This window comes from Balaenoptera ricei, chromosome 8 (genome assembly GCF_028023285.1).
Source record: "Balaenoptera ricei isolate mBalRic1 chromosome 8, mBalRic1.hap2, whole genome shotgun sequence".
NCBI lineage: Eukaryota > Metazoa > Chordata > Mammalia > Artiodactyla > Balaenopteridae > Balaenoptera > Balaenoptera ricei.
In genome coordinates this window covers 94,161,293-94,187,161 of record NC_082646.1, presented here as the reverse complement: position 1 = coordinate 94,187,161, position 25,869 = coordinate 94,161,293, and the positions used below count along the sequence as shown (strand labels likewise).

Genomic DNA, 25,869 nt, shown 5'->3' with positions numbered 1-25,869 from the left:
GGACACGGTTTTGAGCCCTGGTCCGGGAAGATTCCACATGCTGTGGAGCAACTAAGCCCATGCGCCACAACTACTGAGCCTGTGCTCTAGAGCCCGCTAGCCACAACTACTGAGCCCACGTACCACAACTACTGAAGCTCATGCGCCTACAGCCCGCGCTCCGTAACAAGAGAAGCCACCGCAATGAGAAGCCCGCACACCACAACGAAGAGTAGCCCCTGCTCTCCGCAACTAGCGAGAGCCCACGCAAAGCAACGGAGACCCAACACAGCCAAAAGTAAAAATAAATAAATAAATAAATAAATTTATAAAACTGTGCAATCATGTAAAGTGTTTAGGAGAGTAACCAACACATAATAAGCACTCTGTAAGTAACAGATGATAATAATAGTGCTAGATATTTATTGGATTAGACTTCATTTATGGAATTCTTCTTCTCTTGGTTGACCACATTTTGTCTACAATTATTTAGACGTCGATACTAGCTTTCCTGAAATGTGTTACTGCTAATAGGACACAATGCTTCAGGTTCACTGGTGTACATCATTAAATTGAGCCCAATCAATTAAACTTTGGTTTAGTGATTGACTTCATTGATAGGGTCATTGTCAGTGCCCACTTTTGCATACATAATATCTGGTTTCTGCCTTGTGAAGTTGTTATATTTAAATGTCCTTTAAAAAACCTAAACCATTGTCTGACTTTCTGATTGCGCATTAGAAAATAGTAATAATAAAAAGAAAAAGGAAAGATGGAAACTCATTGTAGAAAATAAATAGAAGCTATTTCAATGATACTTTGCTATATAAGAATGAGGAATAGACACATAAGTGAATGTAGTTAAAGTCTGACCAGTGATCATGACAGGTCCTCCATTTGAAGGCTGAATTTGCCTTTTTCACTAAGTATACCAACTCTTTGTTTATTAACATAATAAAATTGTAATAAAATAAAAAAGTTTCACTACAGACTAGACAAGGCCAGACAGCTGATTAAAAGATGCTAAAATGTGCAGCTCTCTGGAGCCTAAATTCCCTTTTAAGGTTGATTTTGAATGACTTGTCCAGGTGGGGAGCCTTCCAGGAGGAAATGCATCTTTGGGGTTAGGTCAAGGGCTGGATTCCCAGGGGTCCAGGGAACCTTGAGGAGAAATCCCTGAGGCAAAGCCCAGACAGAGGGAGTCACGAGATCCTTGAAAGGGGGAGGGGAGGATTTACCATCACTCTGGACTGATTTTCAGCTGCAGCACTTCTCAGGCAAAGAATATGCCAACAGCCATTCTCTCCTGATCTGACTGCCTGTGGTAGGCACGGCAACCTCTGAGGTTCTGAAGTCTCCAGCTGAGATACAGTATCAATAAGCTGGAACACCAGTAGGGCCAAGTGCCACTTCAATATCTTTTCATCTTCCTGTGTGTTGCTTTTGGCAGGGGGGAATGTTCTAGGCTATGGCTCCTTGTCTTGTGGGATAATGGCATTTTCAGGCTGTATGGGATTTTACATCACCAAGTCCAATCACCTCATTTTGCAGATCACCAAACTGAGGCTGAGAGAGAGGGGACTTACCCAGAGTTACTCAGCTAGTCAGTGGCAGACAACAGTGGAACTTGCGGTAAGTTGCATGGCCTCTTTGGGCTTCTCTTTGCAAGTCTATAAAATGGAAGTAAGGGATAGGTCTACATGGTCTCTCCAAAATTCCTTCTTATTCTAATATTTTACTTCTGTGATTTTTATTTCGAGACTCTTAACTACCAGTGTGATTTCCACTTTGCAATAATCAAGATGCAAAAATGATGCCTTTTGGTGTCTAAATGACAGTGTTCAAACATTCTGATGAAGACTAAAGTTCTAGGTCATATTTTGCATTGTGTACAGATACTTCCCTCAGTATAGGGCATAGATTTGGATTAAACAGTTTGAAAATGCACCCTGCTTTTGAATATGACTGATAATTTACTCTGTTGCATCCTAACACTACAAACGACTACTTCATAAAACTGCACTATGTTTTATTATTATTATTGCCTTACATTGTTTTTTACTCATTGCTGAAAACTTCAGGTCACATGAATAAGGATGCTGAAGAGGTCATGCCATACAGGATAACAACGCCCAAGTTGGGTTTTAGTTAGTTGAAAACTCTTTTGTTTATAAACAAGGATTGGCTTTTCTTTTTTACTCTCATTTTTTCAGCGGACACATTTTAGACAAACTGACAGCAAATCCATTATGTAATGGCAGCTATAAAAGCTTTCATCAGGAGGGTGCATGTTTTGTGTCTCTGTATGAAATAAGCTGGGTTATGGAAGAAGCAAGGGCAAAAGACTCAAGAGTAAGATAGACCTGGGGTTTCAAGTCATTGTCTCCATGGAATTTGGGGGCTAGGGTTAGGGTTAGGGTTAGGGTTAGGGGAGTGAGTATGTAGGAGGAGCATGAAATGTAGTATCCCTTTTCTGTTTGTTTCCCCTAAAGTCATGATCCGTCTTTCTAGTGTTTTCAAATTCCATCTGTCAGGTACATTAAATATCCTTTCTCCTCTGTGAAATATGTGAACTTTATTTTTAAAGTACTGCTTATAATGCAGAGAATTCTGAGATATGAAGAGTTTGTTAGTTATAGGGAGAAGCATCTTTACACCATTGGGCATGTAGATTTACAGGCATTTATTACCTAGATGACATTTGACAAGTTATATACAGTAGTGTTTACAGGGGTATTATAAGGATCAAATGAGATAATGTATATGAAAGAAATGTGTACAACAAAGCATCACAGAAATCTTTTTTTTTCTGTTTATACTGCATATTAAAGCAAATGGATGGGTAAATAGAACACAGTGAAGGGTTGAGAAGGAGAGGGTGTGAGAAGCAAATACTTTACTTTTCCAATAAAATCACGGCTTAGAACAAAGAGACTACCAGGATGCAAATGAAATATTGCTGCTGGAATATCCAAGGCTCATGCTTCTTAAAATGTTATGTACATTTGAGTTGTTTGAGGATATCGTTCAAATGCAAATTCCGATTCATTAGGTCTGGCGTGAGGTCTGAAAGTCTGTATTTCCAAAAATCTTCCTTCTGATGCTGATAACTGCTGCTCTGCAACACTTTGAATAGCAAGATCCTGCTCCATCAGATTAACAGGCGTAGCCAAAACTGAACTAAGTGTCTTACTGGGAAAGAAATCAATGTGTTCACACGTCTGTTGGGATTCACATATCCAGGGAATACCACTAGCCTGGTTAAGGTCCCCGCTTGCCATACAATATAGGAGTATTCTGCATTTATTAAGTGTTGAGAAAAGATTCTGTTCCTATTAGTTGAGGTTTCTGGCTGAAAGATAGCAGCTAGAGAGAGGCTTATATACAACACGATTAAGAATAAACAAGATCTAGGGAACCCACACATTAGGAAGGCAGTTGAGTTCTTTTTGTTCCTTTAGCAGGCCTTGTCTAATAGAGGTCATTGAATTCTGCCTTAAGAATCTCAGATATGTGATTGCTTGTCTGAACTCTCTACTTTTCCTTGGCACGTTGTGTATTTACATTGGCTTGGGTCACTCACTTCTTTAACGTAAATATGAAACAGGAAGAAGCCATGTGAGAAGCTCCTCTCTTTTTGATATTTTCAACTCAGTTAAATACGCATTTACTAAGTACTAGGTTACAAAGCCGTGGAGTAGGCTCTGGGAGGAGCGTAAGGATCATGAAATTAGGTTCCAGGGGCCTTCAGTTTACCTTTAGACACACTGACAGTGTAGACAGACATAGTAACCAAATACAAGGCAGACTGAGCTCAAAAAGATCTATCATGTTAGAGATCTCAAAGAAATAGAAATCCGCTCTGCTGGGAAGGGAGTTAGGAAGACTTCGTGAAGGGGAAGAATTTGGAACATGGCCATTTGCACATGAAGGCCAGAGGATAGCTCGAGGCAAAGTCTTTGTCATATTGTAGGTCTATAAATGGAGAGCAAAAGCAAAGAGACATAGTTTAGTGTAATTTGACTAACAGAGTGCTGAGATTACAATATCATTCTTTGGAATTTAGGCTAATGCTTAGAGCTTGAGTGGGGATTGTTGGAGGGCAGGGAGGACATCTCAGGGTGGCGTTTTAGCTGTTGCTTCTCTCAAACTTTGATTTTTTTTTCCCATTGGGCCTACTTTGTTGGAATCTGCAGAAGAAAGGATCATCTGTTATATAAACACCTCCCCTTAGCATACGGAACATAGCACTTCAGAAGGTAACATGAATCAGGGAGGGGAAAGAGAGAAAGGATTTCAAACTGCCTTAAAAATGTGTTTCTGTATCAAGTCATTTACCCATTAAGTCATCCTTCATTACAGCTCCTAGCACTCAGATGCGATAAGGATGTTCATTTCTCTAACTTGTGTGAATTTAAATTCCTTTTTAAATGAGTTTTGCCATGATAGTTACTTTGCAGTGTTGGTTGGTCATAAAGAAGAAGCCTTTTGTATCTCCTTGATAGGCTGACACTTAGCCACTAAAAAAAATAATTCTACAACCCTTATCTGATTGCAAGTTGCCCTGGCGGGTGCCATTGCCTGGGTGGTAGGATGGGGCTGGGGTACTATCTGGAATTGCTACAGTCAATGTGGTCTGAGGATGAGATGCAGAGAGGAGTGAGGCTAATCAAAGAATAATAGCCGTTATCAAATCCAAGAGCAAGTCTGGGATCTTAGGAGGTGACATACATTCAAAATTCAAAGGTAATCAGGAACATGTCAAGAAACAGTTGGCTAGAGCAGTGCTCACTTGAGGAACTACAGTGTGAGGTGTTTGTTTTAACTGGATATTGACTGTGTTGGCTGAGACTGGCTTAAAGAAACAAGAAAGTATCTAAAAATGTCATTCCATCTCCTCTATTGCCCACCTACTGAAAATACTCTCTTAAGAGCACAGATGAACAACGTGAAGCTTGCGCTGTTATACAATCGGCTCTCTGTGTCTGCAGGTTCCACACTGGAAGATTCGACCAACCATGGATCAAAAATATTCAGAAAAAAACATTCCAGAAAGTTTCAAAAAGTAAAATTTGAATTTGCCACTCTGGCAGCTATTTACATAGTATTACATTGTATTAGGTATTGTAGGTAATCTAGAGATGATTTAAAGTATACGTGAGGATGTGTGTAGGTTATATGTGAATACTACACCATTTTATATAAGGGACTTGAGCATCTGAGGGTTTTGGTATCACTGGGTGTCCTGGAACCAATCTCCCCACAGATACCAAGGGTCTACTGTGTATATTTCAGATCCTTTTGCATTCCACTGAGCAAAGCAAACCTGTGCTAAAAATGTGTTTTAAATTTATATGAATTAATTGAAGTCCAGGAAACTATAGACAAGGGTGACTCTATGAGACTCTATTTTTTTAAAAACTCCATTCAGCTATGACTGTTTATAGGTTGTTTTGCACACTTTGTCATTTGTTCTGTCATTGCTTATTCTTTAACTTCCCTTTTCTCCTTCTCATGCTCTGATGTTGGTGTTATGAAATATTATTTTGGTTCTTGTAACTTGCTGTCAATTACAAATCCCAGGTAATAACCAAATGTCAAGGGCATAGATATTTCATACTGAGGGTTGTTTTGACGATCATCTAGCATTCATCCCCTTTTTAAAAATAATTAATTAATTAATTCATTTATTTTTGGCTGTGTTGGATCTTTGTTGCTGTGCACGGGCTTTCTCTAGTTGCAGTGAACGGGAGCTATTCTTTGTTGCGGTGCACAGGCTTCTCATCGTGGTGGCTTCTCTTGTTGCAGAGCACGGGCTCTAGGCACATGGGCTTCAGTAGTTGTGGCATGCGGGCTTAGTAGTTGTGGCTCCTGGACTGTAGAGCACCGGCTCAGCAGTTGTGGTGCACGGGCTTAGTTGCTCCATGGCATGTGGGATCTTCCCAGACTAGGGCTTGAACCCGTGTCCTCTGCATTGGCAAGCGGATTCTTAACCACAGCGCCACCAGAGAAGTCCCCCCTTTGTTTTTGAGTTTAAACAAACTAACAAGACTTGAAAGGAATTATGGGGGAAGGTAAAAGAGAGGGGTGTGAGAATAAGGGAAAGGGAATGAGGAAATGAAACCAACATTGATTGGGTACCAATATGTAGCAAACACTTTGCTAGCTCCTTTATATACACGGTGCTGCTCAGTCCTTGCCATGACCTTGCATTGGGGACAACATCATCAGGCAAAGAGAGAGTAAGGGAGGTTCTATTTAAAGATCAGAATCATACAGGTGCCCACCAGCAGAGCTGAGATGAGAACCTGGATCTCTAATTGCTCTCTACCACCAGGCTAAAACCAGGGGACAGTGGTGGCTGCAGTGAAAGTGCCATCCTTCTTTGTTCACAGAGTAGCTTAACTATGCCAAGGTGAGCCGTTTAGATAAAAGACAGAAAGGATGAGAACTGAGTCAAAGCTACAGTTCCACTCGCTTCCAACCAGATCATTCTCTTCATTCATTTTGTTGACCATAAACGAAATGAATGGCAATTATTGTTATGCACAGATGAATTTATTTAGGGATAGCAGAGGAATTGGCGATTCAGCACAAGCAAACTATGGAGAACCATAGGTGAGTTTGAAGAAACAAAGGGGAAGCTAGCTTTTATTAGGTCTGGGAAGAAATGGGTGAGGGTTGAACAGAAGTTTGCTAGGGGAGAAGGAGAGTTCAGGGTTGTGGTGGTTTTCTATTGGCAGCAAGTAGTACCTATGTGAGAGCTCTGCCTTTATGGCTTCCCGACTCCATTTTAAATCAGGTTCCTCTATCCATTTTCAAACTTTGAACCTAACATATATGATCTGCTTTATGGTGGTAATACTCTTTGTACATGAATATGACCTGTCTGCTCCTTAGTCAGCAATTTGGGATCACACTGGGTCATCCCTGAGCTGTTTAGCCTATTGATATATGGTCTGTACATGCTAAGTATGCAGAAATTGATATTTTAAATAAATCAAGATGACTGTTGTTTTTTCCTTTATAATCCCTATCTAGACTTAGGTATTACTAGTAAAATGTGTTCTTAGCTCTGCCCATTTGTTCTTTTGTTTTTTACTGAAGTACAGTTAATAGATAAAGTTGTGTAAGTTTCAAGTGTACAGCAAAATGATTCAGTTATACATATATATACACATATTCTTTTTCAGATTCTTTTCCATTATAGGTTATTACAAGATACTGAGTATAGTTCCCTGTGCTATACAGTAGGTCCTTGTTGTTTACCTATTTTATATATAGTAGTGTGTATATGTTAGTCCCAACCTCCTAATTTATCTCTTCCCCCACTCCACCCCACCCCTGCTATCCCCTTCGGTAACCCGAAGTTTGTTTCTAGTCTGTGAGTCTATTTTTATTTTGTAAATAATTTTATTTGTATCATTTTTTTAGGTTCCACATATAAGTGATATCATACGATATTTGTCTTCTGTCTGACTTACTTCCATTTGTTCTTTAAAGAGCTACATATTAAGTACTCACTACATACTAGAAACTGTGTTGGGAGTTGTATTAGTCAGGATTGTCTGAACTCTACTGTGATAATAGCTCAACCCTAAAATCCCAGTGGATGAACACAACAAAAGTTTGGTTTTTGTACCTACTGAGGTTACCATGGACCTTGCTGTTCTCCAGTGCAGCTCCCTCTCTAGTGATGTGACAGGGGACCAGTCTGCTTTTCTATCTTATGACTTTCCCTTCTCAACATGTGGCTTTCATATTGTTATCACAGGGGATAAGAGAACTGGAGATTCCTCAGGGAGGATTTTCTCTGCCTCCCCTCCCCAAAGTGACATATATTCTATTTACACTCCATTTGTCAGAAGGCATCCGGCCCCACCTAACTGTGAGGACTGTCACAGGTAGGGTGCTGGGAAGTCTAGTCTTCTCAATGTCTGAGAAAGAAAGAATTAATAGATATTGGTGAGCACTGTTGATATATCACAAGTTCTGGGAGAACACAAATTAAATTTTTAAAGTTATCTCCTATGAGAGCTGTGCAGTCCTATGAGGAAAACAATAATTACCGGAGAGTATTTAGAGCTATATTACAATTTGGCAGGGCCTATGGCTCCTTAAGCCAGCAGCTGCTGTTCTCTTTGGAGAGTTCCTTTTTCATCTGAAATAACTGACTTGAGATTTAAAAATTCCTTGTGTTCTCTCGTGTGCATGCTATTTGCTTTGTTTTCTTCAATAGAGGTCAAAATGTGTTTAAAAACTAAGCCTGGGTCTTCGAACTTCCTTTCTTGAACTAGTGACCTTGTGGCAGCTGTTGTTTCCTTGCCCACTGGAAGCCATAAAGGGCAGAATGAAGCCATGCATCCTAAGGGCTCTTTTCTTTGTTGGGCAGTTGTTCTTTATAACTATCTCAGCATTTATGACTGGCATCATCAAATATGGAGACAGTTTTCTGGCATTAACCATACAAACAGCAAAGCTTAAGCAATTGGAGAGATCTATACCATGTGGAAAAATAAGAGTGGAAAAAATAAAAAATACAAATAAGGTCATGCAGGTACGTTTAGGCTTGAGAGCATGAACACATGGTGTTGGGTTGAAGGTAACATGTTGCCAGAGAGTCTAGATATTTTCTTTTCGTGTTTAGTACATGTGTTTCTGTTAAAACTCTTTTACATAAAAATAGTTGAAGAGCCAAAATATTAGTGTCATGTTGATGTGTAAGGAATGGGAGAATAAAAATCTGTACCACTTTCTGAAAGTTTTTCTTATGGCTGAAAACATTGTTCACTATTTGTATCTGATTTATAACTGTAATGTGCCTTGTCTATAGACTTAAGTATTTGGCTTTTCATTGTCAAATATTTCCTCTCAACAGTTGCTTTCTGTGCCTTGATTTTGAACTTCCATTGACTTTAAGTTATATCCATACAACGGATTTATGTTATGCCTCTAAGTAAATATTTTCAATGAATCTGGAGAGGAAGAATGATGGCTTCTGAGATTTTGAAGATAAACTAGAAAGGCAAACTGTGAAAATTACACAAATATTAGTAATGATAATAATATAATCATGAACATTAATTGGGCATTCATTATGATCTAAGTATTAGGCTAAGTATTTCACAAGGATCTTTCATTTAATCTGCATAATTATGAGAGGCAGGGACCATTATTAGCCCCACTTTAACCAGGGGCTTAGAGAGATATTAAATAAAATACCCAGTGTCACATGACCAGAAAGTATCTGTCTGACCTGTTTAAAGTTAGCCAACTCTTTACTATTTTTTAAATTATTTTTAAATTTTATTAATGTATAGTTGATATACAATATTGTATTAATTTCTGCTGGACAGCAAAGTGATTGAGTTATACATATATATATTCTTTTTCATATTCTTTTCCATTATGGTTTATCACAAGGTATTGAATATAGTTCCCTGTGCTATACAGTAGGACCTTGTTGTTTATCCATCCTATATATATATAAAGTTAGCCAACTCTTGTCCTCCTACAAGGTATCAGGTGGTTTCTAAGTGTGTGGATCATCCACTAAACCAAAATATAACCAAAGAAAACTTTAGCCTAAACTGTGTATTTTAACTTGCATAAAAAATGTATACTTTAACAAAAGTATTGTTGTTGGAATAAAGTTTGGAGATAAAGATTAAGCAGTAGGAATACCTTTGGCTTTTATTCAGAAGTATCCATAGCAAAAATTCACTATCTAGTGCAGTGATTCTCAATCAGGAACACTTTTGCCTCCTCACCTAGGAGACAATTGGCGAAGTCTGGAGAAATTTTGCTGTCATGACTGGGAGGAGGCATAGAGGCAGAGATGTGCTAAACATCCTACAATGCATAGGGCAACGCCAAGTATTGGGTTGGCCAAAAGTTTCATTCGATTTTTTCTGTAAGATGGCTCTAGTAGCACTTAGTTGTCTTTAACTTCATTCGAAACAATTTGGTTAGATTGTATGTGACAGCTGTCATATCAGCCTGCATTTAAAAAAAGACTTATCAAAATCAGTGAATTTTTGTGTAGTCATTTTAATATTGAAGATGGAAGGAAAAAGGCAACATTTTTGGCCTATTATACTTTATTATTTCAAGAAAGGTAAAAATGCAACTGAAACAAAAAAATGTTTGTGCAATGTATGGAGAAGGTGCTGTGTCTGATCGAACGTGTCAAAAGTGGTTTGCGAAGTTTCATGCTGGAGATTTCTCAGTGACGATGCTCTACTGTTGCGTAGACCAGTGGAAGTTGATAGCGATCAAATGGAGACATTAATTGAGAACAATCAACGTTATACCACGCAGGAGATAGCCGACATACTCAAAATATCCAAATCAAGTGTTGAAAATCTTTCCCACCAGCTTGGTTATGTTAATCGCTTTGATGTTTGGGTTCCACATAAGTTAAGCGAAAAAAACCTTCTTGACTGTATTTCCACATGAGATTCTCTACTTAAATGTAATGAAAACATTCCGTTTTTAAAACAAATTGTGATGGGCAATGAAAAGTGGATACTGTACAATAATGTGGAATGGAAGAGATTGTGGGGCAAGCAAAATGAACCACCACCAACCACAGCAAAGGCTGGGCTTCATCCAAAGAAGGTGATGTTGTGTATATGGTGGGATCAGAAGGGAGTCCTCCATTACGAGCTCCTTCCAGAAAACCAAACAATTAATTCCAACAAGTACTGCTCCCAGTTAGACCAATTGAAAGCAGCACTCGAAGAAAAGCTCCCAGAATTAGTCAACAGAAAATGCATAATCTTCCATCAGGATAACACAAGACCACATGTTTCTTTGATGACCAGGCAAAAACTGTTACAGCTTGGCTGGGAAGTTCTGATTCATCTGCTTTAATCACTAGACATTGAACTTTTGGATTTCCATTTATTTCGGTCTTTACAAAATTCTCTTAATGGAAAAAATTTCAATTCCCTGGAAGACTATAAAAGGCACCTGGAACAGTTCTTTGCTCAAAAAGATAGTTTTGGGAAGATGGAATTATGAAGTTGCCTGAAAAATGGCAGAAGGTAGTGAAACAAAAGGGCAAGTACCTTGTTCAATAAAGTTCTAGGTGAAAATGAAAAATGTGTCTTTTATTTTTATGTAAAAACCGAAGGCACTTTTAGGCCAACTCAATATTATCCAGACCAAAAAACTAATATCATCAAGATTGATCTTGTACAAAAGAGTCCTCTCTTATTAGATAAGTGACCTTATGTACTAAAGACCTCAATCTTTGGAGTCAGTAGACCTGGGGTTCAATTCTGGCTTATGGCTTGATCTTGGGAGTTCAAGCTTTCTAAGCCTTAATTTAATTGCTTTTAAATTGAAAGTAATAATAATACTTACCCTACAGGTTGCTCTGAAGATGAAATGAGAGAATGTATACAAAGTGATTAACATCGTCCCTGGCATTCATAGATGATCAATAATTTTAGATGAAAATATAATAAACTTTGGTTAACTAATCCAAGTTAGTATTTTCTTTTGAGACCCTCAAAGACTGCTGTTGAGCAGGTGTTAGAAAGAACTGCCTCCAGATCAGACAGCTTTGTTTTAAGTCTTATTGTCTACCTATTAACTGTGTGACCTTGAACAAATGCCTTAGAACTCTCTGTGTCTCAGTTCCTGCATCTATCAGATGAGGGTGTAAGGAATGTGTATCTTCTAGAGTTTCTATGAGGTTTAAATGAGAGTATAAATATAAAGTACTTAGAACAGTGTCTATCACTTAGAAGCAGACAGTTGTTAGCTCTTATTATTCATTTACTTAACATTGTTAGATAAGGCACAACATGTATATTAATTTTGAACCTTACCTTTTGAAATGCCAGCCCATTGTGTTTTTTTTTAACAATTAGAGTAATGAAAATTGCTCTAAAATTATATTTTTAAATCCCTTGCTTTTTTTAAGAAATGAGTACTAAATACTCTTTAACATTTCATTGTTCAGTCAGGAGCTTTGTCATCGTACTATTGTTTCTTGTACTGGATTATGATACATGAAGCTTTTAAAACTATTGCTGTATGAGGATTTTTCTTACTGTAGGCTGCTAGACTGTTTCATTCTTTTCTCGGCTCTTTAAAAAATATTGTTTTTGCTTCCTTCTTATCAAAATATCAGCTGTCTGACTCCTGTAGTCGCTACCTTTTCTTGACTTTTCTAAGTATCTGCATTTGATTAGTTGCTCAATATTAATTGAACACACTGTGTGCTATGCTCTCTAAGATATATTAGTGGCCCAAACTAAACAATCTTTTCTTGGAGTTTACGATTTAGCAGAGGAAAACATTGAAGAGATAATACCAGTTAAATAATTATTTAGTTCAAATATGATCCATGCCAAGACTGAGGGGTATCAGTTGCTATAGTTAAGGGCAAACCCTTTTAGCATGGGATATGAGACAGGCCTTCATGGGGAATTGATCATCAAGTGGCAATCTGGAAAGTGAGTGGGCATTAGCAAGGCAAAGAGAACAAGCATTACAAGCAGATGCAACAGCATGTGTAAAGGTCCTGGTTTTGGAAAGGGCATAGCACTAAATGAAGGCATTTTTTTAAAGCCCAGTATGGCTAGCGACTGGAAAAAACATCCCAGTTTGTAGTAGTATTGATTAGGCTAGAAAGATAGCCAAGGGCTCAGTCATACGTGGTCTTCTAAAGCATGTAAAAGATTGACTTTATTTAATAGACAATGATGAGCCACTAGAAAGCTTAAGCTTGTTGGTATGATAAATTTTCATCTGAAGAATGGCTAAAAAGTAGGAAAGAATGGAGGCAGAGACACCAGTTAAAATGCTACTGCAGTGGTTTGGTCAAGATGTGATGAAAGTCATTCAAATTATGTCTCTAATATAAATAAACGGTCTCTGAGAAATAAGACCTAGAAATTCTCTGTGAGAGGAAGGTGGCTATTTAGTTTTGGGACTTGGAAAGATTTATTTTGGCTGTTTTGGCTTGTTTACCTTCCACCTTGTTCTTGGCTACATTCCAGAGGATTACAATTGATGAATAGTCTATTTCCAAATGACCAAAAATACAAATGTACAGCAATAATAAAAATGAAATTGTATTTGTATAATGCTTAAAAACTATCTGTTATTACATTTAATCAGCAAATTTTCATAACAAGTGATTTTTACCCCTCCCACCCCTATCCCCCCGCTGCCACTGTCTCTACAGGACTTTGGTCTAAGTTGATGTACCTTAATTTATTGGCAGTACAAAATTTCTACCTCGATAAACCATCATGCATAATAGAAAATCTTATTTGTTTTATCTTACAGAGAAAGTTAAAATTTAGTAGAAGTGGTCTTCCATTTTGCTCTTTGCATTATTGGGGATATATAAAAATGTTGACTTACCAGTTCTTGTTTTTAACTACTGATAAAAAATACAAAACTTTTAAAAAATAAGATATTTACCTACATCTATGCATGCAAAATATATGCCATGTGAATTGTGTAAATATTAAATATGTATACACACAACCCAGTTGTGTAAAGGCTTGAATGACATATTTAGAAAATTGGACATTCTATCTTGAACATCTAATCTATAAAATCTAGTCAATGGTCTATATATGTATATTTCTAAAATATGTGTCTCAAATAGGTATAATGCTTGCTTTCTCATGGGCTGATTGGGAGAATTAAATGAGTTCATTTAGACAAAGTGCTTGATTTAGCACCTAACATGTAATATTTAATATATTTAAAATATGCATATATATAACCAGATATAATTTTATCACACATTGACTATATGGTTTATTATAAATTTATATATGTTGATAATTTGATATAAGATTATATACACAGATACAAATGTACACATATGCACATACATACACTATATTAGCTATTGATTATTATGACAAAAATGTTTGCACAGTGATATTCAAAAGTTAAATATGTTAGCCCTGAAGATATGACTTTCCCATGAGTCGAGATTCTGGCACAGTTTCTATATCCTGATTTCTCTCATTTACTCACTTATTTCTTTATTCATTATTTAAACAAATATTTACTGGGTCTCTACTTTGTGCCAACAACTATAACCTGTCCTTAAGAATCTTACAGTCTGGTAGGAGAACAAACAAGAAAGCAAGTAACTGCAATAAAAATGATGTGAACGATGTGCAGTACAGCCTTTTAAAGTAAGAACACATCCATTCTCCTAGATAACATCTGGTTAATTATTATGTACATATTTGTGTATCATTAAACTAGAGAAGGATAGAAATTAAATAGAGGAAACTTAAAGGAGCATTTCTTTCTAAGTATCTATTTTTTATTCACCCTCTTGTCTTCACCTACCACCTACATGCTAAAGACAACCAAATGATTATCAGTAATTGCTATCACTTTCACTTATCCCAGAATCCTATTTTCATCTGACTTTTGCAATCTGTAGGTAGAGTTTCCATAGACCTCTCAAATTCATTCTGCCTAAAATAAATTCATTATGTTCCTTCCTCTAACAAAAATTATTTCTCCTCCTATATGTCTAATCCTTGTTAAGTGTATGATCACCCACAAAACCACCCCAACTGAAGTCTCAAAGTCTCAGTCAACGTTCAGTGCCTGCCCACAGCCCACAGCCTGTAGGTCATCAAATCCTCCTTATCCCCTGCCAATTTTTTTTCTTTCCCTTTTAGGTAAACACATACACACAGAACCCTAATGCCGAAAATTAGTAGGATAAGAAAACAATTTCAAGTTGCTAGGCAGCAGTGCTTAAAGAGAAAGCTCAGAAAATTAAGTCAGTGACTTGGTTATTAAGTGTTGTCAGTATGTTGTCCCTTTTTCTGTGAGTGGAGAATGTTTCTCTTTAACATGGAATACTCATTTTAAATTCTATTGATCTATGAACTTCAAAACATCCTCATACACATTTCCACATTGATATACTTGAATTTCTCTTTCCCTCCCATCACTGATATTTTATGCTTCTAAAGGTAGTTCCAGCTATGAATCCCAGAGTCCTTTTCAAATGTCCAAATGCTTAGGATACGGATGGGAGATTCATACTGCAGTTCATATTTATGAAGAAGTATGTTTTTCGTTGTTATTAGTCATTGAAAAGAGATAATTGACATCACAATAATGAAAGATATCACGAGCTGGCCCTGATCATATCCTGAGTGTTCCTGAAATTTCTTTCTGGTCCATGCTCTTTAAAGAGTCATTTATTAATTCATAAGCATAAGTGCAAAACTATCTGGAACATAGTAGGTCCACAGTAAGTGGTGAATCCTATTCTCCCTTGTAGGGTGTATTTTTTAAAAAATCTGTGAGCATATAGAATCCTAAACCTCCCTGAACCTGGGGAAATGTTTCTAAGTTCCTAAGAAAAATCACTGGAAGAAGAACTATAACAGTTTTCTTTTTTCCTTCTTTCATTTTTTAAATGTATTTTAAAATAGTTTTATATCCTGGCAAATATGTGCAGTGGAGTTAATAATATAAACTATAGGTTAAAATGAAAAGTTTAACTATGTCTTTAAAATGTGGGGTTTTTAATGGAATAGTGCAATAGATACAGAGGAAAAGGCTGCTTGGAGGGGAAGAAATAGATAAAGAAGACAGTTATTCCTCGAAGGGGTAGAAAAACAGAAGATTAAATTTGCTTTGAATATTTCTTAAGTAAATGGATTATTATTTCCTTAGCTCCCAAGTGACTACATTTTCCTTCTCTTTTGAAAGAATTGAAACTTTGGTGTGCCTTAATATTTCACATCTTTTTTTCACCTGTGTGTCCTGAGCTGGCATGACGGCCCAGCATCGTTAGCAAACAGTCATGTCATTGCTAAATGCATATTTATTGGTCTGTGCAGCCACCCTAAACCAGATCACTTCCCAGAATGCCAAGGGGAGCATGACAATGGTACTTACTTCATCCTTTATCAGTATGTTATCAGATTTATAATATGGGAGAATGAAAACCTGGATCAAAGGAAGAGCTTGTGATTCACAAATACAAACCTCTCAAGTGTAGACAAGAGTCATACATTTGAAAGGATGATTTGTGAGCGTCATCACACAAGTAAAGGATCATTGTTAGCCGTTGACTATAATTCATGAAGAAGCTCTTTAGGAAAATATTACTGCTAGTCACTGTGTTGCATGTATTCTGCTTTCTATAAACCAGATGAATGTAGGCTTCTTTGTATACCATCGCTTTCAGCATGGAAGTAAAGGAAAAGTTTATTACCCGTTTTTTCCCCTCCCCTGAGAGAGATTTGTTTCACTTTGAAGTAAGACTCATAAAAAGGCTGCAAGTCACAATGCATGTTGTAGTTTCCTTGGAAAGAAGTCCTAACTCTAGTCTATTCTGCTTTGCCAATTTGTCTGGAAGCCACACAAACATGGGCAAATATGGGGATCAAATTTCAATTAGATTTGCCCCAATGGAAGAATGAAATGTTTCACGCTTGGAGGTTGCCCGGGAAATATCATAGCCTTTCCGGTATTGCTTAGTTGAGATGGTTTAATGGGACTTTATTTAGAAGAGATGATTGAAGGAGAGGAGAGAAGGATGATCTGTGAGATATGAGTTACTAGAAAAAGAAAGAGCTTCTGGTGGCAGCATGGGGATGCTGGAGTCCAAAAGACTTGACTTCGAATCCTTCTTCCTCTTCTTTTACCTACTGCTACTCTCTGCCTCAGTTTTCTCTTTTGCAAAACAGCACTCATAAACCTATCACGCAGGTTGCTATCCGGATTATGTGGGGTTCCATATGACTCATCACGCTCTTTACCTTGCAGGTGGCAGGTCTACCCTGAGTGGTAGTTCTTTTTCCCTATTGTAGCATATCTTTAAATTTTCTCTGAAATGAAAAATTCATGTTATATTTCAGAACATGAATAAAGAATAAGAAAAAAATTTCTTATTTTTCAAATAACCGTGCTTAGAAATCTATGATATTTTTTAAATGAATAATTTTCTTTATTCAGAACAATACACAGTTGAAAATCAGTGATTTTTAGGTAAAATTTCTTCCACAGCTGCATTTTGAAAACATACTTAGCAGGTTATTTACTTATTGATATTTTCTTTAATGTTATGTTAAAAATATGATACTAACACTCGTACATATACACAAAGCCCAGCTTATTTTCTTCTTAAGAGAGAAAAGGGAGCCAATATGAGGATGCATATGTTTTTAAAGCCAACTCAGTCCTGGCCAGACATACACTTGGCTTTCTGTGTCAGGGCACTTTGATTTTTGGATCTCATTTTTCTCAGTGGGTGACAGTGGGGTGGCTCCTGGTGGGTGCCAGTGGGGTGGCTCCTGGTGTCACTGCTTCCAGTAATAGTTGACGTGGGTGGGACCTTCAAGTTCAATTACTACCTTTTACAGATGAACAAACTGACCTAAAAAATGTTATCAGCTCCCCGGCCTCCTGCCTCTGCCCCTTTCGAGGTGGATAACTCTGAACAAAATAAGCATCTGCTGAAGTCTCTGAGAAATCTGTGACATTTTGTGGTACTTTTTTCTCTTGGTATTCTTATACTCTTTCCTTCTCTTTTTGGCACCCTTTGTTTCTACAGTTTATGTAACCCTCTGCTCTCAACAAGGAATAATTGACTCGAGAATGCAGGGAAATGATCCTGCATTCAAATGAGAAGTTGCAAAGCCTCTATCAACCTAAGACTTTATACCTTTCTCCTTCCTCTCCTTCCAGGAAACAAACAAACGCATGCTTCAGCTCTATGACTTTTTGAACCAGATATGTGCATAAATATTTTGAGGGGAGTAGTGTCCGGGATAAATTCATTGACCTAATTCTAACTTTGTGGAGAAGCTGTATTTTGGAAAAGAGAGAATAGAGATGTAGGCAGGCTGAAAACTGTCATCATCATAATCATCATCTTCAAAGAGCATCACCTGCTTAGGTAGTTTAAAAGATAAATATAAGGTGAGTTTTACAGGGTCTGATAATCCATTGGGAGGAGGGAGAAGAGGAGAGATCATTGATTTACCATATATTTAAATTATCCTCAATTTTAAAACCAACTTCATCTGCCAGAGATCCCCACCACAAAAATTACATAGCTCTTGCTCCCAGCTTCCCCATTCGGTTCATTTGTATTGTGTGTCCTCTGTCTAGCCTTTTTTTCAGAGAGGACACTCTTCATTTGAGTTGCTTCTTAGTGCACTGTGTTCCAGTGTTAATTTCAAGTCACGGCACCATATGGGCGATGGTAGAGTAACAGCCTTTGAGGTCTCACTTTTCAGGAATGGAGGATGTGAGACTCAGTTAATAAATGATATAAGATCCTCCAGAACCCTGAGATAAAAGACTGTAAAATCAGAGAACTGCTGTAAAAGACTGTAAAAACAGAGAACTGCTATTTCCCTAGTTCTAAATAAATGCCTGCTGAGCTAATAGGCATTTAAATAACTATTCAAATGCAATAAGGGCAGCGTGTGTTGTGTGTGTGTGTGTGTGTGTGTGTGTGTGTGTGTGTGTGTGTGTATGCACACATATGTGAAATAAACCACATTCCAGGAGGAAGGGAATTACATCTTTAAAGACTGAGGCTCAGAGATGAATTTTCCCAAAATCATAGAGCTTATTAGGACCAGATACCAAACTAGAACCCGGATTTCTTAGACCCATTGCCCTGTGCAACATAACACTACAAGACTGACTCACTATAAATGTTCTATGTAGACTCTGTGGAATCTGACCAAGAACTAAGGAGAAATGGTTTGTGACTGGCCGTAAGCTAGTTTCAAGCATAAACAGGATTCTTACTGTTACAGGAAAGTTCGTAAATGACTTTCCATCCCATTGGGCATAGGGGAGAGATAAGCTTGGAGCGGACTCTGCACTAGCGAAATATTACTGGCAACAACCCTTGCCGTTGGTCAGGGCAGCAACCATCGTCCACAGTTGAGTGGAGTTTAACACCTATTGTGGTAGATTTGAGGCATTGCTGAAAATTGCTCACAGGAAATACATAGAGTTCTGTTTTGTTGTGTATATCAGAACAAAAGAAGGAGTTAATTTATTGGCCTAATACTGATCTAGCCTAACTTTGTTTGCTGATAGCATAGGCTGGTAGTCTGAGTCATGATGGAATGAGCGCTGGACTTTGAGTCAGGTGATTTGAACTTAAATACCGAACATTTCCCTTAATAACGATATGATTTCTGGCAAATCACTGAATTTCTCTGAGCCTCAAGGCATTCTTTTTAAAAGCTGAATGACTAACTTCTAGATCATGTCGTTGGGGAGAAATTATGTAATTGTGGTACAATTGAATTGCATAGTACTTAAAACATTTCTGTGGTAAACAATGTCATAGGTATAGTATTTTGAATCTAAATCAGTAAGAATTACAGAGCATGTCTAGGGTTTGTTATGGAGAAGGCAGGTCTCCAGAAACTAGAGATGGAGGAGGGGTTCCTACACCTAATTAGAATATATGTATCCTCTGCTAATTGTGTAGCTTCACTCAGATATCACACTTCTGGATGTTACCATCCATTACCTCACATATGGGTGGCTAGAAGCTCTTGAGAAAGGTGGGACAAAGAACAATAGAACCTACTGTGTTGGAATCTTCATTTTTATAGGAAAATTCCACCTTCCTTGTAGATTTTATATATATATATTATATATATATATTCTTTTTCAGATTCTTTTCCCTTATAGGTTATTACAAAATATTGAGTGTAGTTCCCTGTGCTATACAGTAGGTCCTTGTTGGTTATCTATGTTATATATAGTAGCATGTATATGTTAATCCCTAACTCCTAATTTATCCCTGCCTCCCCTTTCCCCTCTGGTAACCATAAGTTTGTTTTCTCTGTCTGTGGGTTTATTTCTGTTTTGTATATAAGTTCACTTGTATCATTTTTTTTTTTTTTTTAATATATTTATTTATTTAATTAATTTTGGCTGTATTGGGTCTTCGTTGCTGCACGCGGGGCTATTTTTCGTTGTGGTGCACGGGCTTCTCATTGCGGTGGCTGCTTCCCTTGTGGCGGGCTTAAGTAGTTGTAGCGCGAGGGCTCTAGAGTGCAGGCTCTGTAGTTGTGGCGCACGGGCTTAGCTGCTCCGTGGCATGTGGGATCTTCCCGCACCAGGGCTCGAACCCGTGTCCCCTGCACTGGCAGGCAGATTCTTAACCACTGCACCACCAGGGAAGTCCGACTTGTATCATTTTTTATTTTTAGATTCCACATATAAGTGATATCATATGATAGTGGTCTTTGTCTGGTTTGCTTCACTTAGTATGATAATCTCTAGGTCCATCCATGTTGCTGCAAAAAGCATTATTGCATTCTTTTTTATGGCTGAGTGATATTCCATTTTATATATATATATATATATATGTATGCTATATCTTCATCCACTCATCTGTCAATGGACATTTCTTTTTGTTTTTAATTTTATATTGGCAACAGAGTAAGCTTAATCACTTAATCCTAAAGTCTTCAGGAAACTATATTCATCTCTGTCTTCCTCTCCCCCTTCCCAATGGAGTTTAGGCTAGTTCGTGACAAAAGTTTTGGATATTCAAATAGGTCATGTCTATTTTCATAAGAATAATAGATATAGGTCATTATTTCAGCTTCAACTGTATAATTCATGTTTTTTTACATGGGCAGCTTATAGGGATTCATTTTCACAACAGCTTTTATTGGTCTCTTTATACTTTACAAGTGCTTTACATCCTTGCCAAAAATTATGGTCTATACAACAGATTCTTATAGGTTACTGTGGTAACTCAATTTTATTTTTAGAGGATAGGATCAGCCTCCATCTGTCTGACATTGTCTGGGTGGATTTCTGCCTGACAGCAGAGGATGGGAGATAAACAAAATAACCTCTGGAGGATATTTCAATTTTCCAAAACTATGGAGGTAAAATCAGTAAAAGTAAATGAATGGATATCATGAGTCTTATTGTGATATTGATGACTCCCATTCAGAATAACTTATTAATTCAGTGCCTATTTTGTGTCACATTGTTTCTAATTGATGGAGCGACAAAATGGGTTAAAACATGTTCTCTATATGAAGTAGCTCCAAGTCTTTTAGGGCACAGGACCTAGAGAGATAACTGTATTTTAGTGTGGTGGACACAAAGCAGATATCATGACAGAACTAACTGTTCTATTAAATTCTCCTAACTGCATTTGGGGTGGAATTGTTTGTGGAAATAGTTCCCCAAAATATAATGCTTGAGCTAAGACATAAGGAAGTAGAGATTAACTAGGAGAGGAAGATTGAAGGAAGAGTATGAGATCTTTGCTTTTGTCTCATGCCATTTTTGTCTGTCACTCCAGTACTGGTGGACCTAATCTCCAAAATATACAAGCAGCTCATGCAGCTCATTTTCAAAAAAACAAACAACCCAATCCAAAAATGGGCAGAAGACCTAAATAGACATTTCTCCAAAGAAGACATACAGATGGCCAACAGACACATGAAAGGATGCGCAACATCACTAATCATTAGAGAAATGCAAATCAAAACCACAATAAGGTATCACCTCACACCAGTCAGAATGGCCATCATCAAAAAATCTACAAATAATAAATGCTAGAGAGAGTGTGCAGAAAAGGGAACCCTCTTGCACTGTTGGTGGGAATGCAAATTGATACAGCCACTATGGAGAACAGTATGGAGGTGCCTTAAAAAACTAAAAATAAAACTACCATATGACCCAGCAATCCCACTACTGGGCATATGCCCTGAGAAAGCCATAATTCAAAAAGAGTCATGTACCAAAGTGTTCATTGCAGCACTATTTACAGTAGCCAGGACATGGAAGCAACCTAAGTGTCCATCGACAGATGAATGGATAAAGAAGATGTGGCACATATATACAATGGAATATTACTCAGCCACAAAAAGAAACAACATTGAGTTATTTGTAGTGAGGTGGATGGACCTAGAATCTGTCATACAGATTGAAGTAAGTCAGAAAGAGAAAAACAAATACCGTATGCTAACACATATATATGGACTCTAAAAAAAAATAAAAATGGTTCTGATGAACCTAGGGGCAGGACAAGAATCAAGACGCAGACATAGAGAATGGACTTCAGGACACGTGGAGGGGGAAGGGTAAGCTGGGACGAAGTGAGAGAGTAGCAATGACGTATATACACTACCAGTGTAAAATAGATAGCTAGTGGGAAACAACTGCATAGCACAGGGAGATCAGCTCAGTGCTTTGTGACCACCTAGAGTGGTGGGATAGGGAGGGTGGGAGAGAGGTGCAAGAGGAAAGGGATATGGGGATATATGTATACATATAGCTGATTCACTTTGTTACACAGCAGAAACTAACACAACATTATAAAGCAATTATACTCCGATAAAGATGTAAAAAAAATAAATTATGCCTTTAGATGGCCCTTTAAATAACAACTGAGAGAGCATAACAAAGAACAAAGCAGACTATACCATTAGTTAAAAGACATGTTAGCAAATGAAGGACTACGTGTCAATAGGAAGGTGTCTTGGGATCAAAATGGTAGTAATTTATTGAATGCTAACTCCATGCAGGCTAAGCATTTCCCATATGCTACCCTGTTTAATCCCAACAAAAAACCTATAGGTAAAAATTATGTTCTTTAAATTTTAGAGATGAATTAATAAATACAGGCTTATAGGGAACAGTAGGTTATTTTCTCATACACATCTAGAAAATGAATAGAAGTATTGTACTAAGAATCAGGTTTATCTGAGTCAAAGATCATGATCTTTGGGCTATGTTGCCTTGTCTTTATAAATTGTAGTTGTCACATTGCATTTATCATGGGCACTATAAGTCTTGAAAAGTGTAAGTTGCAGAAAGCTGAAAAAAAAAAAACCAGGCAAATAATGAAAGAATTGGATTTGGGGGACCAAGACATTAATAGATGAAATGTTATTAAATAAACCCAAGTTATAGGGAGGGTATTTATACACACATCTTGAAAGATATAGATGCTAAGTGGAACTGGAATTATATATAACCCAGATCAGCATTGAATAATAAGGATTTTAATAAATGCAGAGGCTATTGAGTATTTGGCAACCGGTATAGAATAAAAAGCTATTGGATTTTGAAAGTCATCTCATGGGAAATATTGGAAGCTGAACCACTTGAGGGATGTAAAGCTAAATTGGATGAAACATATCTCTGATCTCCAAAATGATCTTTCTGTGTAAAATGCATGCACAAACACACACATTCAAAACTACTTTTAATTTTTATAAACTGCTTGTCTCAGTGTATTGAAATAATGGATTTAACCTAAGTAAGTAAAAAACTTAGAAGAAAAAACCTTTCTAAGAATTAATTTACAGGTAGAAGCTAAAACATTGTAGGATAAGTTATAGAAACTGAAGATGCCTACAGTTGGATGGAAAACACACAGTCATTTAAAAATAATTAGTTTTGCAGAGGGATACATGAGTGGAAGCTCTTGGAAAGGAGGCAAAGAATTAATTTCCCAAAAGGCACTGCAGATAAAATTGTGGTTGGCACATTTCATTCTGTAGATACCCCTCTTATTGGTATCTTGTCTGTTCTCTTGGGTGACATTTTGGAATAGTGTGTGCTCTCATGATTGTCTAATAATGCAAATGAGAAAGGCACCTTTCAGACATGTCACTTTGGACAGACACTCTGAGCCCAGACTTGGTTAGTCTCTTCTTAAGGAGGTCTAAAAAGAAATGGCAGAAGTAGTTATCCAGACCTCTCTTAAGTGGGAGTTTGGGGCTCTTCATCTTGCCTAATTCTCCTGGATTCTCCTTATTCAACAATGGAAGAGATGATCATGAGATTAAAAGGAGCCATTCAACTGGCTTGATATTTTGTGTTTGTTAGCTCTGAATCCCTGGGTCATACTGGCACTCATGTTCTCCTGCCCTATGCCTACTTAAGTGCCCGTGTTCTTTCTCATACTTTTTTTTTTTTTTTAAAGATTTCTCTATGTATTTCATCTCTTGCATCCCAGCCAGTTCAGGCCTCAGTTGCTTCTCTAATGACATGCCATTATGTGATGCTGTTTTTGCCATTTTAAGTGGTACCCACTGAACTCAATGAAATCTATCATGATTTCCCCATTGCAAACATAATAAAGAATGGACTCATTATCCTGCCACTCAAAGTCTTTTTTAATATGGAAGCAGTCTATATTTCTAACCTTTTAAAATAATTTCTAGTATTTCTTGTGTTTTCTTTTTAAAATGTTCTAACCTTTTTCTCCATAGCCTTTCCTCCAATCAGGCTGGTGACTACTCACTATCCCTGAACCTGGGCTCATGCTTGGCCACTTCCTAGCTTTTGCTCAAAGTGTTCCCTCTGCCTTTACCCACCATCTCCCATACTCCTTGTGCTCTTTCTGCTCTATTTATATTTTCTACCTATTGGAACTCTGCTATCACCTCCTAAAAACAGGTCTTGATTTTCCCTGGTAAGCGAGGTCCCTCCCACCTTTGAGCCTGAATAGCACAGCCTGGCATCTTCCCTGTGAACTCATTTTTTTTTTTTTTTTAACATCTTTATTGGAGTATAATTGCTTTACAATGGTGTGTTAGTTTCTGCTTTATAACAAAGTGAATCAGTTATACATATACCTATGTTCCCATATCTCTTCCCTCGTGCATCTCCCTACCTCCCACCCTCCCTATCCCACCCCTCTAGGTGGTCACAAAGCACAGAGCTGATCTCCCTGTGCTATCGGTTGCTTCCCACTGACTATCTGTTTTACGTTTGGTAGTGTATATATGTCCATGCCACTCTCTCACTTTGTCACATCTTACCCTTCCCCTTCCCCATATCCTCAAGTCCATTCTCTAGTAGGTCTGTGTCTTTATTCCCGTCTTGCCACTAGGTTCTTCATGACTTTTTTTTTTTTTTTTTTTAAGATTCCATATATATGTGTTAGCATACGGTATTTGTTTTTCTCTTTCTGACTTACTTCAATCTGTATGACAAATTCTAGGTCCATCCACCTCACTACAAATAACTCAATGTTGTTTCTTTTTGTGGCTGAGTAATATTCCATTGTATATATGTGCCACATCTTCTTTATCCATTCATCTGTTGATGGACGCTTAGGTTGCTTCCATGTCCTGGCTATTGTAAATAGAGCTGCAATGAACACTTTGGTACATGACTCTTTTTGAATTATGGTTTTCTGAGGATATATGCCTAGTAGTGGGATTGCTGGGTCATATGGTAGGTTCTATTTTTAGTTTTTTAAGGCACCTCCATACTGTTCTCCATAGTGGCTGTATCAATTTACATTCCCACCAACAGTGCAAGAGGGTTCCCTTTTCTCCACACAAAAAAATCTAGAAACAATAAATGCTGGACTCATCTTAATTCACTATGAGCACTCATTGTGGTTCCTGATGTTTCTGTCACAGGGATTTTAACATGGGAGGTGATGGATAAATATTTATTGAACGTATAGGGATTATGTCTTTGAAATCCTTTGCTTTATTCATTGCTTAAGTGAAAACTGAATCCAGAAGCAATCTAAATGCCTAGAGGTAAAGGAAATGCATAAATGTGTTGTAACACATCCATATGTGGACTATGCTGCAGTCATTAAAAGAAGGTCTACAAGGAAATTGTAATACCGTGGGAAGATGATGATTATATACGGTAAATTCTTGACATCCGCAAGGAATTCTTCCTGTTCCCTTCAAAGGTGTCTATGTTTTTATTAATAGTATAATAATAGTAGCTAACACTTACTAGTTATTTACAATGTGCCAGGGTATCTTGAGTTGCCCTGAATCTTATTTAATACAGAAAAATACACTGAGGTGCAAAGCAGTTAAATACGTTTCCCAAGACCGAGCACCTCCAATGAAGCAATGGTGGTTAAGAGGAGGG

At 37.5% G+C, this 25,869-nt stretch overlaps 1 protein-coding gene across 3 annotated transcripts in view; it reads left to right on the top strand.

Moving 5' to 3' along the window:
* LRRC4C (leucine rich repeat containing 4C) overlaps positions 1 to 25,869 on the top strand; it is a 160,439-nt gene that overhangs the window by 42,207 nt on the left and 92,363 nt on the right. The window contains exon 1 of one of the 3 annotated variants that reach the window (XM_059929657.1): positions 1,531 to 1,611. The exons of the other annotated variants lie outside the window; for them this stretch is intronic. The gene's annotated coding sequence lies outside the window, so the exon portion shown is untranslated. Of the gene's footprint in view, positions 1 to 1,530; positions 1,612 to 25,869 lie in introns of those variants that run through there. 3 annotated transcript variants of the gene reach the window in all.